We start from the raw sequence: 20,427 nt of genomic DNA, 5'->3' as shown, positions 1-20,427 counted from the left end.
GAAAAGAGGCACAAATAGAATTGAACAAAGACAGAAATATCAATAATTAAGCAAAGATACATGATTTAATCAATCCTAAAATACTTACAGCTTTTAGTATTCATTGTCTAAAATTCACATCCATAGAAATTTAAGTTTTAAACTTCATACTCTTTTATTTACAAAGAAAATGCAAATAGTAAGGAAAATAGCTAATAAAGATAAAGAAAATAAAATCATTTTCCTACATCAAATTTTATTGTCCCCATTCTTTTTATTTTTAAAGAAGCTCTTTGATGTATTTTGTTGAACCCATTTCAAGCTTTCTACATTTCACTGAAGATATGAGACACTTAGCTATATATCTGAACAGTACGTACTTGATAGGGACTAAATATAGAGAATATTTTCACAGTTTTCACAGAAAATTATTTTATTTATGCATCCTGAAATCTCAACCACATTTTAAACAACAGTGCCACCTTGCATTTGTTTACCTTCCCCACCTACTTTTCTAAACATGTCTTTACCATTTTTGTTGTTAACAATATGGTCTTTATTTAAATCAGCACTTCCATCATTGAAAACATTTATAGAAGCAATGACTTTCTGAAAATGTATTTCACAAAGCTCAATTCATTATGGGATCACTGGAGTAGAAGAGATATCAAAGAGGTCACATAGATTATCCTCTTGTTTCCAAGTAACCCCCCCCAAAAGATAACTATCCTGTTATAGAAATCTATCCAAAAAAGGAAATTCCACAGCCATCTTTCCAGCAAGTTTTTCCTGTGTCTAATTACCCCTGCAGTTAGGGACTTCTTGTACTAGTCTCTCTGGACATGTAGAACAGCTGGTAACCACACTCCTTATAATGACTGTTCATAAATCTGCAGATTTTTTTAAGTCATCTTCATTATCTCTCTTCCAGACCAAATGCATTCTATGTTTAGTAGTTAATTTCATATGTACTCAGTACTCAGGGACTAGGCTTATCAAATATTTAAAAAATAACACTAGTTCCCTAACTTTTTGTGTATTTGAAACAAATAAATATGAATTAAGACATATTAAGATGGTTCTAGTACCATGCAAATTGATCATTTGCCTAATTATGTGTTTCCAGCAGCTCAAGAATAAAAGGTCACATTTACAAAGTATGCAACAAAAACAACCATATCTATTTATCCTTCTGATAACTATGTTCACTTTCTTTGTAGAGTCCTTTTGCAAAGGATCCAATTTGCAAACACATACTGTTAAAATTGACACTGGGTCTTACTAATCCTCCTCTGCTCTCTCTAGTACTCTGAATAAATTATTGATAAATTGAAATGTCGTAACTTCATTCCAATATTATCTCAACCCTACCTTGAAAATATATTTAGGAATAACTGTACTTTCATTTTGTTTCTCTGAATAATGTGAAATTTCATCATTTTTATGCTTTCTGTTTCTGTGAATATTGCCACTTTTCCACACAATAACCATTATAGCCCATTACACCTACTCTCCATAGAAATTACTAAAATGATAGTCCCATTTGAGTACGAACTTTTAAATACTGTTTATTGGCTTGGCAGGAACATTACCAGATTGTTTTCCCCCTTTATACCAATACTACATAAGATAATGAAATACTGAATTCAGTCTCCCATACCTCTTCTATTATCAGAGACTGACTAAATGTTCTTATCAATATTAAGACAGAACAGATTTGCAAAATAGTGTGCTTTTTTATAGGCACTGGATTAGGATTTAGAGTTCTAGGGTTCAGATTCTCTTTGAAAATGAAAAATTATAAGTGATATTAGCAAGAAGGTAGAAGAGAATCTCTTAGGCTCAGATCTCCCCCATCCCACAGAAATCCTTTACCAATTTCCTCTAGGCAAGAAAGCCTTGATGAATATCCCAGAACTTGAGGATATGGCTGAGATAGCCTCTTGGATTACAGAGCTGAGAAAAAGTGCATTTTAGGGGTAAAATGAATAGGAATGTTTTTTCTTAGACCACAACAGTTTTTCTCAAGCCAACATAGGACATTTCCATGGGCCTATGGCTCTTGTACTGCAAAAGAGAGTTGAAAGTAATCCTTCAGTATCTACGCCATTCTGAGACCCTTCATAGAAGGCTCATTCTCATATTATCCCCAGATTAGTGTTGGCAAGGCTAGATCATATGGGCCCAGGTAGAGAAAATAATAGGAATGTGACTTAAAACAACCAATGTATGTACCTTAGCAGTTGCTCTGAATTCTGGCTAACAGAATTGTTGTATCAGAGAGACTAACCAATAGCACTGTGTGCAAGAAGAATGGTTCACAGATATGCTAGGCCTGAATCCAAGCCAATTCTCCTAGAGACACACGGTATGCTCTCCTTAAGTCTTCCTCAGACTAGGAGGAAAATGTGGATCTATCCTATATCAGAAGGTAAGCCCAAGTACAGGCATATTTTTGGAGTACAGCTTTTCTTTTGCACCTCCCACCTGGCTCTTGGAGGCCTCAAGCTTCAGAATCCAGCATGTGGCCTTCCCAAATACAGATGGGAAATAGCAGTACAGTCCAGCCACAGAAGACAATCTGCAACCCTTTATAAACAAATTATAAAACCAAGCTAGTAGTTCTGCCTGCCTGCTAGAGTCCCTCAAATGATCTAATCAGACAACAGAGGACAACAAGCAAGCAATATCTTTTGGTTTCAGTAACGGAGTCTAACTAGAGAACATGAGATCAAGGGCCCATGCAGAATTCTTGGTTACACTAAATAGTGAAGATCAATAAATATCTAGCAAGGCTAAAAGAGATGGTTGCCTCTACAAATATGCAGGCATCAATGTAAGCACACAAGGATTATGAAAAGTAAGAGAAACATGAGATCACCAAAAGGAACTCAAAGCTTCAGAAACAGAGGCTTATGAAATGACTGAAAAGAATTCATAATCCTCTTACAGAAGTCATAAAAGATCCAGGAAAACACAAAGCATAAATTAGATAAGATTTGGAAAACAAATTGTGAATAAAATGAGAACTTTGACAAAGAAATAAAAACAATAAGAAATAGAAATCCTAAATAGAAGGAATATAATAGCCAAACTAAAAAAAATCAATAGAAAACTTCAATAGCAGCCTTGATCAAACATTAGAAAGAACCTGCAATCAGACAGAGCATTTGAAATTATCCAGTATGAGAAGAAAAGGGAAATAGAATGAAAAAGACATGCAAGAATTATGGAGCACCATAAAGTGAACTAACCTGTATATAAAATTAGTACCCAGAAAAGAAGAGAGAAAGGAATTAGAAAGCATATTCGAGGAGCTAATTTCTGAAAATTCCCCAAACCCAGAAAAAAGATGACAGAAAACTGTTAGAATTAATAAATAAATTCACTAAAGTTCTAGGTTGCAAAATCGATGAACAAACACCAAGACATTTGTATACACCACTATGATAAATCAGGAAAATCTCCATGGCATTGATCTGGGCAACATTTTTGGGGGGGGATATGAATACAAAAGTAAGAGAACAAAAGAAAAAAAGTAGTGAAAATGTAATGGTATTAAAATAAGTAGCTTTGGAGGAGCAAAAGAAATATCAACAAAATGAAGAGAATAGTCACAAAATGAAAGGAAATATAACAAATCATACTTGTGAAAAGGGATTAACACCAAAGCTACATAAAAAACTCAATAGTAGGAAAACAACCAGATTAAAGAAGGAGCAAAGGACGTGGAATAGACGTTTTAAAGACAATGCAGAAATAATCAATAAGAGTATGAACAAATGTTTAGCTTTGGGCTGAGGATATAGCTAAGTTGGTAGAATGTTTGCCTCGCATGCACGAGGACCTGGGTTCAATCCTCAGCACCACACATACACACACACACACACACACACACACACACACACACACACACAATGTTTAGCATCATTAACTACAAGAAAAATGTGAGACTAAACCCTGAGATTTCACCTGACACCTATTAGAATGGCTTCTATCAAGACAATGTAAGGTATCAAGAGTTTGTGAGGGTATAAATAATAGGAAACTCTTGTACATTGTTGGTGGGGATGTAAATTACTACAGGTATAATGGAACAGGTTATAAAATTTCCTCAAAAAACTAAAAATTGAACTACCATATGATCCAGTATCCCAATTCTGGCTACATATAGAAGTAAATGAAATAAATATGTCAAAGAGACATCAGGAGTCCCATGTTTATTGCAGCATTATTGACAAAATAATGTCAAAATAATTTGTTAATGGATGCATCAATCAAGAAGGAATATATGGTGGTATAAATATACATAATGGAATAATATTCAGCCATATAAAGGAAGGGAGTCTGCTATCTGCAACAATGTAGATGAACCTGTAGGACATTATGACAAGTAAAATAAGCTTGGCACAGGAATATAAATACCAAATGAATTTATTTATATGTGGAATCTAAAAAAATGTGAACTCATAGCAACAGACAATAGAATAAAGGTTACCAGAAGTTGGGGCTTACAGAAAGCTTGAGAACAGAGACATACAAATGTTTTTGAGATCTATTTCACAGCAGGGTAAGTTTAGCCAGTAGTAATATAGTGTATACTTTAATTTTTTTTCTCAAATATCTCACCCTAAAAATGATAGTTAAGGGAGGTATTTATTAATTAGCTTGATTTAATCAATTTACACTGTATATTCATACAGAAATATCACATTGTATCTCAAAAGTGTATACAAAAATAAATCAATTTCAATTTTTTAAGAAAAAAAGCTGCATGTTTTTATGGCTATTTTGTTTGGTTGGTTGTTTTTTGTGGTGCTAGCGATTGAACCCGGAGTGCTATAACACAGATCTATTCTCCAGCCTCTTTTCAAATTTTGAGATAGGATCTCACTAATTTGATGAGGATGGTGTTGAACTTTTTATCCTGCTGCTTCAGCCACAGAAGTCACTGGGATTACAGGCGTGCACCACTACACCTGGCCGCTTGCATATTTTTAACACTCCATATATACAGACGAAGTATTTTTGGTTAGCCTTTTCTATGTTGCACTAATTTGACTATTCATGAATGCTATAGTGTGTTAATATGCATATATATATAATTTTCTCTCATTTTTGTTACATAATAAAATTTTAGTCTATTGTCTTTAGTTGTAACTATATTGTAAATATATTTATTTTATGTGGCATCTAAGATGCAATATGTTTTCCAAACTCCTGCAATTTTCTGTTGATCTCACTTATAACGTCTTTTGCCATACAAAGTTTTAAAGTCATGCTATCAATGTGAGTATTTTATCACAGGTTCTGGATGTCTTTCTTGATCAGGAACATCATTGCCATTATTAGATGATGCATGTAGTTGACCAGATGTTGTATGGGACATATAATCTACCTAGAACTTAGGTTTCTATATGAAGTAAAACAGACATGATTTTATTTTCTTCTTATGAACAATTAATTATTAAGTAAAAAATTATTTTCCTATTGAGTTGAGGTATTATTTCAACCATATATAAATACTCAATTATGTCAAGTTTATTCCTAGAGTCCCTACTCTGTTGCAGTGTGTTGTATTTGTTTTTTGCAAATGCAGGGAAGTTTTTGCTAATTCTCATACACATATATCATTAATTTGATTATAGCATATTTATGAAATTGTCCAATATTAGGTCGAAAATCCCTCTCATTCGTTCACTGTGCTTTTTATACATTACTTTTGTTATTCTTGAGTATTTATTCTTGAATTTTAAAATTATTTAATATATTTCAAAGATAAGGCCTCTTCCTTAGAAAAATCTCTTTCTAATTTGAAAATGTTAGTTTGATATAATTTGACACAACAGACATTTAAATATTAATTAAATATATGTCTTTGTCATATTATTTTTTAAAATTATTCAATTTTCTACATTATTTATTGTTAAAATTTTATAGCCTTAGTCATTTTGGGGAGTTAATTTTTCTCCCTGTATGTTTGGGTGCTAGTGGTTTACATAATAAAAAAGGAGCTTTGAATTTTATAGTCATCTTGTGTTCAGTTATATTGTAAATTTATTAACATACATAGCTTTAAAATTGAATCTCTTGGATTTTGTAGGTATAAAGTATGCCAATAAATATAGACTACCTTATTCTACCTCAGTTTTTTTCTTCTTAAAATGGCAATAATAATGTCTATTTTACAAAGTATCTGTGAGAAATAAATTAATTAAAATACATAAAACATTTTGAAAATTGCTTACTTCATTAGCCCTTAATAAATGTGCTACTTATAATGCTAATGATAGACATTCCTATGTTATTCCTCATTTAGTTAAAATAGCTTAAGTGTATTTCCATGTATAAGAATATTTTTCATGCCATTTGCTTTTCTCCTTCTTGGCTAGATGCAAAAATATTTTATACTCTAATTTTAAGTTAGTTTTCAATGCTAGTACTCCCCAATGCAGAAAAGGAAAGCATTTTGTCTATAGTAAATATTAATTATAATTTAATATTCATACTATTCAGATCAAGTTACTTAAGCTTCAAATATAAATCTCTGTTTTATATTCACACAATAGAGACAACTGCACTCTACACTCCTGGATCTTGTGAGGATTACGTGAGCTCATAATCACAGAGTGCTGAGTATCTCTACACTGTGGCAAATAGATGTTCAAATCATATTAATGCTTCATTTCAACCTCATTTCCACATTTCCAGCGTTTCTGGAAGGCCTCGTATACATGATCTTTAAATGGTCAACAAAGTGCTTTATTATCCTTTCTTATTAGCATTTAACCATCACCAAACATTAACTCTTGCATGCCTGACTAAAAACAAACAAGATTTCTGTGTTTTATTACCTAAAAATATATCTTTTCATAGTCCCTGCAGTAGATATATCTCTATATGTAGTCCCTGAGGTAGAAAAAATAGATTCAATGTTTGTATAAAACCCTGTGCTTAATAAATGTCAGGTCACAGAACTAAAGCACAGAGCTTTTGATAGATCATTTAAAATGAAAAATATCCACTCAATATACATTAGAACCTAGCATTGATGACGGTCCCATGTTTTTGTTTGTTTGTTTGTTTGTTTTTTAGTAATAGAATGATTCTAGCATTTAATAATTCAATTGTCCAAAATCCCATGTTTACACATTTAGGATGCATACTTACATAATGTATCATTTTAAAATTATATTTATATAAGCAGAATTGTTCATTCATCACAAGTGCAAGGCAACTCAAAACCAGAGTGCCAGAGTTAGCATTTTTTAATAGGCATCTCTAACCCATGTACTGAGAGTAGGATTACAATCACTAAATCATCCTGTCTCTGGGAACACATATGAACTGGAAACAAATGAGGTAAGCAATTTCGGTTAATTAGAATCAATAGTATCATCCTTTAGTTAAACAATATTGATTGCATTATACATAAGGCAGCCTTTTGAAATGATATGCACTTACATAAGAAGTCTTTACCTTGCACAAACATGTCAACAGGCAAGTTTACTTTGATATGGACTATCCACTTCCTACACTTGTCAATATAACAGCATTTTACATTTGTAAAATTAGAACTTGTGAGATTTCTAAACACTCATTATGTGATGTTTGGTACTAAAATATGCATCTTGAAGTTGCTTTTGAACTGACAGTGAAGTCGCTATGAGTAAAATAGGAGTGGCTAATGAAAAGCTGAATTTATCCTGGGCATAATTTTAAAATATACTGAAGACTCAGTGAATTACTACATAATTTAGAATTTTTGAATTAGATTTTTTTCTTTAATTAAATGAAAATTTCATGAGAGGATATTAAAATCTCAAAATTTCATGGAAGATATTTTCACCCAAACATCCCACTACATATGTTTTGTGAGAGCAGTAACTGTGTCTATGTTGTTCACCAAGGTTTACCTTTTCCTGAGCACATTCTCAGTACAAAATGGGCATGCAAGAATATTAGCAAGTTATCAGACTGTTTTTAATGTTCCATTTGATATATGTGATAAACATAGCATTCAGTGCCCATGAAGCCACTAGAAGTCTTTATTGCCATGTTGACCTTGCCTACACTTTGCTTGGCTGCATAGGATTTATAAGGATCACTCCTTTCATTAATGAATAACCTGCTGCATCATCAACCTTGGTGCACCATTTAGTTTTTCACCATTATCACTTTCAGGAAACCATTTCTCTAATGTAACCTCAGAATTTTATGGGATAGCTTCAAATCTATTTCCTTTTGTCCTATAACCAGTAGAAATGGAGAAGAGCTGAGCAGGTATCTATTTGGAAAGGATTGACATATAGCCATCTTAAAGGGGAAGGGGTTAGCAAAATGTTTTAATATGTTACACTGGTTTGAAAATGAATGAGAAATTATGGGTGTAGTGTCAGAACAAAATAAATATGAGACTCATGAAGGACACACCTTGTCTTCAATGGAGGAAATTGTCCCAGATCCTATATTATTTTCCTATGGGCTTTAGGTTGCAGTTGTTTGAGATGAGGGTTCAGTAAATAAAATTCAATTGATAGAAATTGAATGCCAGATTTGAGGTGGCTCCAAGTTAGGTACTATGAGAAAAATTCCAAGTGTATGACTTAGGGAATTTTTTTTTACTTCAGCCAGGGTTCAGGATCTTCAGAATTTACCTTATTGGTCTATTTAAAATTAACTGGTATGTGGCATTAAAATGCTTAGTACAATACTTGGTTGTGCTAAGCCTTAGCTCTTCTTATTAGCCCTCACTCCTCTCTTCAAGAAGCATACTTGGAAATAGATCACTTAAGGATTCTTAGTGCATTATTGTTTCTGTGGTACCTCTCAGGTGCTTTAATGGAGGCTTTTAATTATAGTATATTATTGAGGAAATACCTGAATGCAGTTTGTGTCCCTATAAGCCTATGTAAGCACTTCCATACCAATTTAAGCAGCAGATAGCCAAGAATTTTTTTTCTGGAAATGGCCTGGAGATATGATATTGCAGGTAGGTTGGTGGCTAGTAGATGCAACATAAGCAAAACTATTGGCTAGGTTTATTTTCAGCTTTCTTCAGATATTTAGGGGTTCAGAAGTCCAGTAACATGAGTTCCTCCATTCTCTCTAAGGGGAAATCAGTGATTATAAACAGTTTCTGTTTACACTGATTCGGGGAGGTAAGAAAGTATAGCAATGTGTGAAAAGCATGGGTTTTATAGCTCTGTTCAATTTATTCCAAAGCACCCTTCTAGGGCCTTTGCTGGAAATGGGCCTAGAAGCTAAATTATTTCATTTGAGCTACTCAACCAAGAACCCAATTCCAAATTGCCTCTTGTATGATCCAGCATGTGCCTGAACCTCTGTGATTGAAAAGGGTGCAGAGAAGAGTGTGCCTAGGGTGATTCTGGCTGGGGATACCAAGTGCAGACAGCTCCCTTTGATGCTGGTATCCCATACTAGAAACTGGGAGGATGCCAGGAACTGTTCAGACAAATGCATTTGCACTCCAGGTCGGATCCTGGATAATTCATATCCATGGCAGTATAATATGTGATATCTGTGAAGATTTAGATTCCCTAAAAGTGGAATTTTCAGGAGGTCCCTGAGACTAGACATGCAGCAGAGATTGGCATCAGCCCAGCAACAGAGGGTGTGGGTCTAATCACAAATACACTCTGACAGACTTCCAAGAACAGCCAAGACTAAACCCCAGCTGCTACAACTTCCAACTTAGAACTTTGCACAAGCCCCACTATGAAGTACATCCTTTGTCAGTATTCCCTGGTCTATCCTATCTTATAATGTGAGACAGAAATCCGAGAGCTACTACAACCAGCTTTGCCTCCGGGACACAATGGGCTGGCAGCTTTATGAGAAACACAGAGAAGTGGGATTTAACAACTCCAGTCGTTGACCCAAGGGTTATAGAACCTAAAAGAAATACAAAGAATGGCACAATTTCATAAACAATGAACATCAATCCTTGCCAACAATTTTGGCCAACACAGCAGAAATAAGCCCTTTATTTATTGTTAAGAATTTTTTTCCATACTGTCTTTGCCTTTTTCAATGTTGGGTTTTTACATTTTTAAAATTTATTTCTGATTTGTTTTATTCTGCATGATTGTGTGTGTGTGTGTGTGCGCGCGCATGCATGTGTATGTTCTTGCTGTACTGATAAGTTCAAGAATGTATAAAGATATATATATATATATATATATATATATATATATATATATATTCATATAACATTTACTTTATTTAAATTGATTTCTTCTTCACCTGTTTATTATTTATTCTTGACTTTGATATAGTAAAAATATTACATGAGTTTCATCTGGTTTGATTTTCATTGTTTGTTTGCAGCTTTTTTTTTCCTCTTACTACCCTTTCTTCACTCAGTTTTCCCACTAGTAACCAAATTTGCCTGTTTCCTCTTCCTCACTTTCATTATTTTATTATTTTTAGTTATTTTTACTCCTCTTTCTTTTTAGTTGTCATCTGGTACCCCACTCATTCTTCCCTTCTGTTCACTTTTTAAATATTTCAAATTTCTATTGCCTTTCTACACTACTTTTTCTTCACTTAAGGAACTATGATTTTATTATCTGATAGTTATATAATTTATGTAATTCCTACCCAATTCATAATACTGTAACTATTAATATAGTGAATCACATAATAAACACCTGTTGTTTAATGTCTGATCTGGTTCCTGTTGGTTTATTGTTGGTAGTAATGTTAAATTCTGAGCCCACCCTTCACCTATATGTGTAATAATTAGTGTTTTAGATGTCAGAATACACACCAGATATTTATTTTAATATCACTTGCTAACATTATTTATATCCCTTGATTTCCCTTTCTTTAAGAGGGGCTGGGAAGTGATTATGACACTGTAAGTTCACAAGGTAGAGATCCTCCTGCTGAGCAAAACTCACAAACCAACCAGGCAACAGTGACCCTCACTTCACAAATTAGCCCCACTGAACCTCCAACAATACTTTAACACAGAGAATAGGAGAGAGAAAAATCCAAAATAAATTACCAAGCCCCAAAGGAAATGATAATCAAGGGGTACCTCAGGTTCCATTTTGGTACATCTACTCACATAGCAGGAAAAAAAAGAGAAGTCCCTAGAATAAAAATATAACTACACCACAAATAACAATATTATAAAAAAGGAAAAGGTATCCATCTCAACAGATGCACATGTTTAAGACCTCTGAAAATATGAGGAACTATGCAAACAAATCTCCTCCTTAAATTTACTCTACCTCAACAAAGGAACTCACATATATCAAAGTAGTTGCAATTCTAGAGAAAAACTATAAAGTGAATGACTAAAATGTTCAATGAACCAAAAGATTATCTAATAAATTAACTAAGAGAACAAATACAGAGGGTGAAAGACCATTTTAAAAAAAAATAGATACCCTGAAAAGAAATAAATCGGAACTGGAAATGAAAGGCACAGTGAATTAAATTAAAAATTCACTTGCAAATACCAGAATCAGCTTATATTGTCTAGAAAAATCAAACTTCGGGCCTCAAAGACAGAACTTCAGGCCTTGCAGACAGGTTATATGAATTTTAATTCTCTGCATGCAGTAAGGAAAGAATAAATAAATAAAATATCATGATTAGAATATACAAATATCTGAGACAACATCAAGAGACTAAATTTGAGATTCATAGAGTAGAACATAACATGGAGATACAGGCTAAAAGCATTAAGATTCTCTTCAGTGAAATAGTAGCAAAATATATTCCTATCCTTAGAAATTGGATGGACATCCATACACAGGATGTATGTCAAACCCCAAATAGGCAAGATCAAAAAAGAAAGTCTTTTAGACATATCAAAATGTCTAACATATAAAATAAGGAAAGGATATATGAGTGTATCTTTCCCCCCACATACTCGCCAGTACTTATTGTTGTTTGCATGCATAATAGCTGGCCATTCTGACTGGAGTGAGATTAAATCTTAGAATAGTTTTGATTTGCATTTCTCTAATTGCTAGTGATGATGAACATTTTTTATATATTTGTTGATTGATTATATATCATCATCTGAGAAATGTCTATTCATGTCCTTGGCCCATTTATTGATTTTTTTTTTGGTGTTTAACTTTTTGAGTTCTTTATATACACTAGATATTAGTGTTCTATCTGATGTGTGAGGGGTAAAAATTTGCACCCAAGATGCAGGCTCCCTATTCACCTCACAGATTATTTCTTTTGCTGAGAAGAAACTTTTTAGTTAGAGGTCATCCCATTTATTGATTCTGGATTTTAATCCTTGCACCAAAGGAGTCTTATAAAAAAATTGGGCCTAATCCCACTTGATGGAGATTATGGCCTATTTTTTTCTTCTATTAGACTCGGGGTCTCTGGTTTTATTCTTAAATCCTTGATTCATTTTGAGTTGAGTTTTGTGCATGCTGAGAGATAAGGGTTTAATTTCATTTTGTTGCATATGGATTTCCAGTTTTATCCAGAACCATTTGTTGAAGAGGCTATCTTTTCTCCATTGCATGTTTTTGGCACCTTTGTCTAATATATGATAGTTGTATTTTTGTGGGTTAGTCTCTGTGTCCTCTATTCTGTACCATTGGTCTACCAGTCTGTTTTGGTGCCAAATACCATGCTTTTTTTGTTACTATTGCTCTGTAGTATAGTTTAAGGTCTGGTATACTGATGCCACCTGCTTCACTCTTCCTGCTAAGGATTGCTTTAGCTTTTATGGGTTTCTTATTTTTCCAGATGAATTCCATGATTACTTTTTTATTTCTATGAGGAATGTCATTGAATTTTGATCAGAATTAGAGGTGAATGAGAACACAGATACAACATATCAAAATCTCTGGGACTCTATGAAAGCAGTTCTAAGAGGACAGTTCATTGCATGGAGTTCATTTCTTAAAAAAAATAAAAAGTAAACAAATAAATGACTTAACTTTACATCTCAAAGCCCTAGAAAAAGAAGAACAAATCAACATCAAAAGTAGTGGAAAACAGGAAATAATTAAAATCAGAGCTGAATTCAATAAAATTGAAGCAAGAGAGACAATTGAAAAAACTGACAGAACAAAAAGTTGGTTCTTTGAAAAAATAAACAAAATTGACAGATCCTTAGCCATGCTAATGAAGATAAGGAGAGAGAAAACTCAAATTACTAACATAAATGATACAAAAAGAAATATCACAACAAACACTACAAAAATACAGAAGATAATTAGAAATCATTTTGAAAACTTGTACTCCAATAAATTAGAAAATATCAAAGGCATCGACAGATTTCTAGAGTCATATAATTTGCCCAAATTGAATCTAGATGATATCACAATTTAAGCATATCAATTTCAAGTGACAAAATAGAAGAAACTATCAAAAGTCTATCAACCAAGAAAAGCCCAGGACCTCATGGATACACAGCCTAGTTCTCCAAGACCTTTAAAGAAGAACTAATACCAATATTATTCAATTTATTTCAGGAAATAGAAAAAGAGACAGCACTTCCAAACTCATTCTATGAGGCCAATATCACCCTGATACCAAAATCTTGCAAAGACACATCAAAAAAAGAAAAGTTCAGACCCATATCTCTAATAAACATAGATGAAAAAATTCTCAATAAAATTTTGGCAAATCAATACAAAATCATATCAAAAAGATCAGGCACCAAGATCAAGTGGGATTCATCCCAGGGATGCAAGGTTGGTTCAACATACAGAAATAAATAAATGTAATTCATCACATCAATGGACTTAAAGATAAGAATTATATGATCATCTCAATAGATGTCGAAAAATCATTTGACAAAATACAGCACCCCTTCAAGTTCAAAACACTAGAAAAACTAGGGATGACAGGAGCATAGCTCAACATCACAAAGGCTATCTATGCTAAGCCCCAGGACAACATCACTCTAAATGGAGAAAAATTGAAAGCGTTCCCTCTATGAACTGGAACAAGACAGGGATGCCCTCTTTCACCACTTGTATTTAACATAATTCTTGAAACACTGGCCAGAGCAATTAGACAGACAAAAGAAATTAAAGGAATACACATAGAAAAAGAAGAACTCAAATTGGCTCTATTTGTTGATGATATGATTCCATACCTAGAAGACCCTAAAATTCCACCAGAAAATTTCTAGAACTAGTAAAGGAATTCAGAAAATAGAAGAATATAAAATCAACACCCATAAATCAAAGGCATTTCTGTATATTGGTGATAAATCCTCAGAAATGGAAATGAGGAACACTACCCCATTTACAATAGCCTCAAGAAAAATAAAATACTTGGGAATCTATTGATTCTATACAAATTTTGTTATGTGCCTATACCATGCTGCTTTTGTTACTATAGATTTGTATTATATTTTAAGATCAGATATTGTGATACTTCCTGCTTCACTTTTCTTGCTAAGAATTACTTTGTCTATTCTGGGCCTTATTTTTCTAAATAAATTTCATGATTGATTTTTCTATTTCTATGAAAAATGACATTGGAATTTTAATAGGAATTGCATTAAATCTGTATTGTGCTTTTGGTTGTATGGCCATTTTGACAATATTAATTCTGCCTATCCAAGAACGTGGAAAATATTTCTGTCTTCTAGGGCCTTCTTCCAATTTCTTTCTTTAGTGTTATCTAGTTTTCATTGTAAAGATCTTTCATCTCTTTTGTTAGATTGATTCCCAAATATATTTTTTGAGGCTATTGTGAATAGGATGGTTTTCTTGATTTCTCTCTCAGCTGATTCATCATTGGCATATAGGAACACAATTCATTTATGGGTGTTAATTTTATATCCTGTTACTTTAATGAATTTTTTATAAATGCTTTCTGGTAAAGTTTTTTTGGCTTTTCTAAATATAAAATTATAACTTTGGCAAATAGGGTTATTTTGAGCTCTTCTTTTCCTATTCATAACCCTTTAATTTTTGTTTTTCCCCCTTTTGTCTAATTGCTCCGGCTAGCATTTCAAGGAATATGTCAAATAGGAATATCTTGTTCCAGATTTTAGAGGGAATGTTTTCAATTTTCTTCCATTTATAATGATGTTGTCACCCCTTCTCCCCTTTTATTGAGACAGGATCTCACTCCATTGCTTAGAGCCTCGCTAAATTGCTAAAGCTTGCCTAGAACTTGTAATCCTCCTGCTTCAACCTCCTAAGTTGCTGCAATTAATGGCATGGACCACCAACTCAGAGAATATCTTTTAATGATTTACAACATCTGAATTTTATTGAAACCTTTAGAATAGGCAAATCCCTTAGAGATTTGGGGCCAATGTAACACTGATCTCAGATAACAAATAGGTAGCAAATTCTCCCTCTCATGCAACTCTTGAAAGAAAGCAAATATAGGCCCTCAAAGAAGACAGGTCTTCCACTGCTGGGTAAGCTGGCTTCAGATCTCTAAATGAGAAATTCCCACCACTAAAAAACAAAACAAGAATAAGTCATTCTTTTTAAGTTTTATATTCTTCTGAACACTGATGGATTTATCATTTTTGATTCAAAAAGAAAAAAATGGACTGTTTTCATTATAGAAGAAAAAAAGAGAGTTACTTAAGAATATTCAAAGTTAAACATTTTTTTGAAGTGTCCGTCAAGAATCATAAATGTTTTTAAAGAAACTGATATATAAGACAGTTGACAGTGAGCATCCTAGAATATAACATGATTTGTAACCACTGTTATGTCAATAATAATACTCCAATCTGCATCATGATTGAAGATCCAGTTGCCTGGAGACAAAAAAAGTTTATTTTTGTTTTCTGGAGAAGTGAGATATTGTTTTAGAAAAAAATGCTTCTTATTGTCTACTGCTCTGTATTAGCACATTTCAAGATACTTAGGGTAGGAAATTTTCTAAATTTGAAGAATAAATAATTAGATTGGAAGGCCTATAAATTTGAGCTTACTTAATTTAGAAAGTATTTAATTGGGCTGTGTATACTCACACCTGTAATGATCAGGTATTGAGGAGACATAATGCTTCAGAAAGGTTTGTTAATAGAGGTACTAAGAATATTTCTGTTGTATGGAGGAAAGGACTGAAAATACTTTTATTTATTTTTTTTATACTAGGGATTGATCCCAGGGATAATTAACCCCTGAGATGAATCCATAGCCTTCATTTTTTATTTTGAGACAGAGTCTTGCTACGTTGCTCAGGGCCTCACTAATGTGCTGAAGCTGTCCTTGAATTTGTGATCCTCATGCCTCAGCCTGCTGAGTCATTGGGATTGCAGCTATATGCCACTAAGCCTGGGTCAACAGTTACTAATAGTTGCTTAAAGTATTACATTTATTTGGAAGTACTAATGGTCAATTTGAGTTATTAACTTTATTGGATTAAGAGATGCCAAAGTTTAAGAAGCTTATTTGTGTCTATGAGGGTGTGTCTAGGTATGATTGGTATATGGAGTAGCCAACTGAAAAGGAGACCCTCCTTAAGTGTGGGCAGCACTCTCCAGTAGGATGATGGATTGGATGGAATAAAAGTTGGAAGAAAAAGGAAGCAGCAGCAAATGGACACTCAATTCTTCTTGAACAGTTTTTTATTTGTTCTAATTAGTTATATATGATAGCAGAATGCATTATGATTCATTGTACACAAATGGAGCACAACTTTTTATTTCACTGGTTGTACATGATGTAGAGTCACACCACATGTGCAGTCATGCATGTAGGATAATGATGTTCAACTCCTTCCACAATCTTTCCCACCCCCATGGCCCCTTCTCTTGCCTCCCTCCTCTTTGCCCAATAAAAATTTTTCCATTCTTCCCATTCCTCATGCCCAGCTATGGGTCAGCATGCACTTTTCAGAGAAAACATTTGGCCTTTTTTGGGGGGGGGATTGGCTTACTTCCTTTAGCATGATAGTCTCCAACTCCATACATTTACTTGAAAATGCTACAATTTTATTCTCTTGTAATGCTGAGTAATATTCCATTGTGTATATGTATCACAGTTTCTAGGTTGGTTCCACAGTTTAGCTATTGTGAATTGAGCTGCCATGAACATTGTGCCTGTATCATGATAGTATGCTAATTTTAAGTCCTTTGGGTATAGAACAAGGAATGAAATAAGGTAAGTCAAATGGTGGCTCGATTCCAAGTTTTACAAAGACTCTCCATATTGCTTTCCATAGTGGGTGCACCAATTTTCAGTCCTATCAGCAATGTATGAGTATACCTTTTTCTCCACATCCTGGCCAACATTTATATTGCTTGTATTTTTGATAATAGCCATTCTGACTGGAATGAGATCTTACAGCAGCTTTGATTTGCATTTCTCTAATTACTAGAGTAGTTGAACATTTTTTCATATATTAGTTGATCAATTATATATCTCCTTCTGAGAAGTGTCTGTTCAGTTGCTTAGCCCATTTATTGACTGGATTATGATGCAAGTCTATTTCAACATAAGAAAATCAATAAATGTAATTTGCCACATCAACAGACTTAAAGATAAAAATCATATGATCATCTCAATAGATGCAGAAAAAGCTTTTGATAAAATACAATACCCTTTCTCATGTTCAGAAAACTAGAAAAACTAGGGATAGGAGGAACATACCTCAACATTGTAAAAGCTATCTATGCTGAGTCCAAGGCCAGTATAACTCTAAATGGAAAAAATTGGAGATATTTTCTCTAAGAACTGTAAGACAGGGATGCCCTCTCTTACCACTCTTATTCAACATAGTCCTTGAAACTCTAGCCAAGTCAAATAGACAGATGAAAAAAATTAAAGGGAAACAAATAGAAAAAGATGAACTCAACTATCTCTTTTTACTAATGACATAATTCTATACTTAGAGAATCCAAAAAAAATTCACCAGAAAACTTCTATAATTAATATATGAATTCATCAAAGTAGGAGGACATAAAATTAACACCCATAAATCAAAGGCATTTCTGCACATCAGTGACAAATGCTCTGGAAAAGAATGTAGAAAAACTGTCCCATTTATAATAGCCTCAAAAAATATATACTTGGGAGTAAACTTAATGAAAGAGGCAAAAGATCTCTACAATGAAAACAACAGAATACTAAAGAAAGAAATCAAAGAAGACCTTAGAAGATGGAAAGATATCCCATGTTCTTGGATAAGAAGAATGAATGTTGTCAAAATGGCGATGTTACCAAAAGCATTATACAGATTTAATGCAATCCCAATTAAAATCCCAAAAACATTCCTCATAGAAATAGGAAAAGCAATCATGGAATTCATATGGAAAAATAAGAGACCCAGAATAACCAAAGCAATCCTTAGCAACAAGAAGGAAGCAGTAGTCATCACAATACCAGACCTTAAACTATACTACAGAGCGATAGTAACAAAAACAACATGGTATGGGCAACAAAATAGACATGTAAACCAGTGGTACAGAGTAGAATACACAGAGACAAACCCACATAAATACAGTTATCTCATACTCAACAAAGGCACCAATAACATACATTGGTGAAAAGATAGCCTCTTCAACAAATGGTGATCAGAAAACTGGAAATCCATATGCACCAAAATCAAATTAAACCAAGATCTCTCAACATGCACCAAGCTCAACTCACAGTGGATCAAGCACCTAGGTATTAGACCAGAAACCCTACACCTAATAGAAGAAAAAGTAGGCCCAAATCTTCATCATGTTGGATTACATCCTGATTTCCTTAACAAGATTCCCTAAAGTGCAAGAAATAAAATTAAGAATTAATAAATAGGATGGATTCAAACTAAAAGATTCTTCTCAGCAAAGGAGGTTAGCAATAAAGTGAAGAGAGAGCCTACAGAATAGAAGAACATCTTTACTACACGCACATCAGATACTACACTAATCTCCACAATATATAAAGAACTCAAAAAACACCAAAAAAAAAATAACACAGACACTAATTGGAAAGGTTCTTGATTGCTGCTGTGATTGTCTAAGAATATCTGACTCTTGCTTCTTCACTTTTCCAAAGCAGACTCTGCTGCCAGTGATTCTCCAAAATCCTTTGGTCTCAGTCTAAGGTAGCAACATTGATCCTTCTTGTTCTGAGCCTTTAGCCACTTAGAATGTGCAGCTACTCATTCTGCCAGCTCTCCAGCCTGCAGTTGGCCATTGAAGACTATCTAGCTTCTGGACACATAAGCCAACGCAATAAATCCCCTTTTTATAATTATACTTCCTATTGATTCTGTTCCTCTAGAGAACCCTAATACTGATATAAATAATAGATATATCTACAGGAGAAAACAAATATGACATCATTTAAAAAGTAGCCTTTTCTTCTATAGACTAAATTATCCAAGATCCCTTGTCATTTTTTCAAAGACTTAATTTTGCCTTTGTATGAAATAAGTTTTCAATAAATGTATTTCAATTTATAGTATCTGTATACCAGATATTAATGACTCTAGGTACAATAAAATGAATAAATACAAAGAACAAGAAGGGATCAGCAGAGTCTACTAGTGATGTGTATAATGTTTAATCCTCTATTTAGCTGATGTCTTCATTAATAATCAAGATGATGCACCTTAATCGTAGTACAACAGTTGGAATATAGACACAACTTCGAGATTTTAATTTTTTGAAAGTTATTCACTCTTATAAATATCCCTCAGAAATGTTTATGGATTACACGTATTTGAGGAGGAGTAGCAGCCTGTTAACTTTAACACTTCTAAATAAGAGTTATGACTATATATTTTTCTATAATCTCTAGGGGGTGTTAATTTGGAGTTAACAGATAAATTTTTTTATGCTGAGGTCATGCTAGAAATTTTTAAGATATTTTTTGTCTTTCCTTTATTGGACAAGGTAGCAAATATGACCAGCAGGACCACCATATCCAACTCCTGCTACAAGCACTGCACTTCATCAGGAAAAATAAGATGTATAACCCAAAGTCAGCTTTGGCGAGGGATGCACAAATGTACAAAAAGCAGATTATTGTTTTACATTTTATTTGGTATCAATTTTTTTTTAAATTTTCCACAACAACCAAGCCCCCCTTCACAGAGGGAGCACAATTGTAATAAGAGATCAAAGAACTGCCTCTGACTTTTGTCTTACTGTGTAACTAGACATTACTTCATTTCTTCTCTACAGTCATTGTTTTTTACCCACTTGAGAAGAATCACACCAATTTGATCTATCTTGCAGAAGACTGAGTACTGCAATGTTTATTAAACTTCAAAGCTGTACTTGAATAGACTCAAAGAAATATATGCCAATATCAGATGCCAGTATTTTTTTTAACTTGATTCATTTTTGTTTCAAGTCATTGGGAACCAGTATGAACACCTGATAGGAAATGAAACACAACAAAGCTTATCTATCAGTCATTTTTGTTAAATTGGCTTTTGCCTGTAAAGTCTCTTATAAAGTCCAATGTCTGTGGTGAAACTGCATTTTTGTTTATTCAAAGAGCCCTCTTATCTCAC

The sequence above is a fragment of the Spermophilus citellus genome, assembly GCF_964194105.1.
Source record: "Spermophilus citellus genome assembly, chromosome: 2".
NCBI lineage: Eukaryota > Metazoa > Chordata > Mammalia > Rodentia > Sciuridae > Spermophilus > Spermophilus citellus.
The sequence above is the reverse complement of the archived record's forward strand: the minus strand, read 5'-3'. Positions refer to the sequence as shown.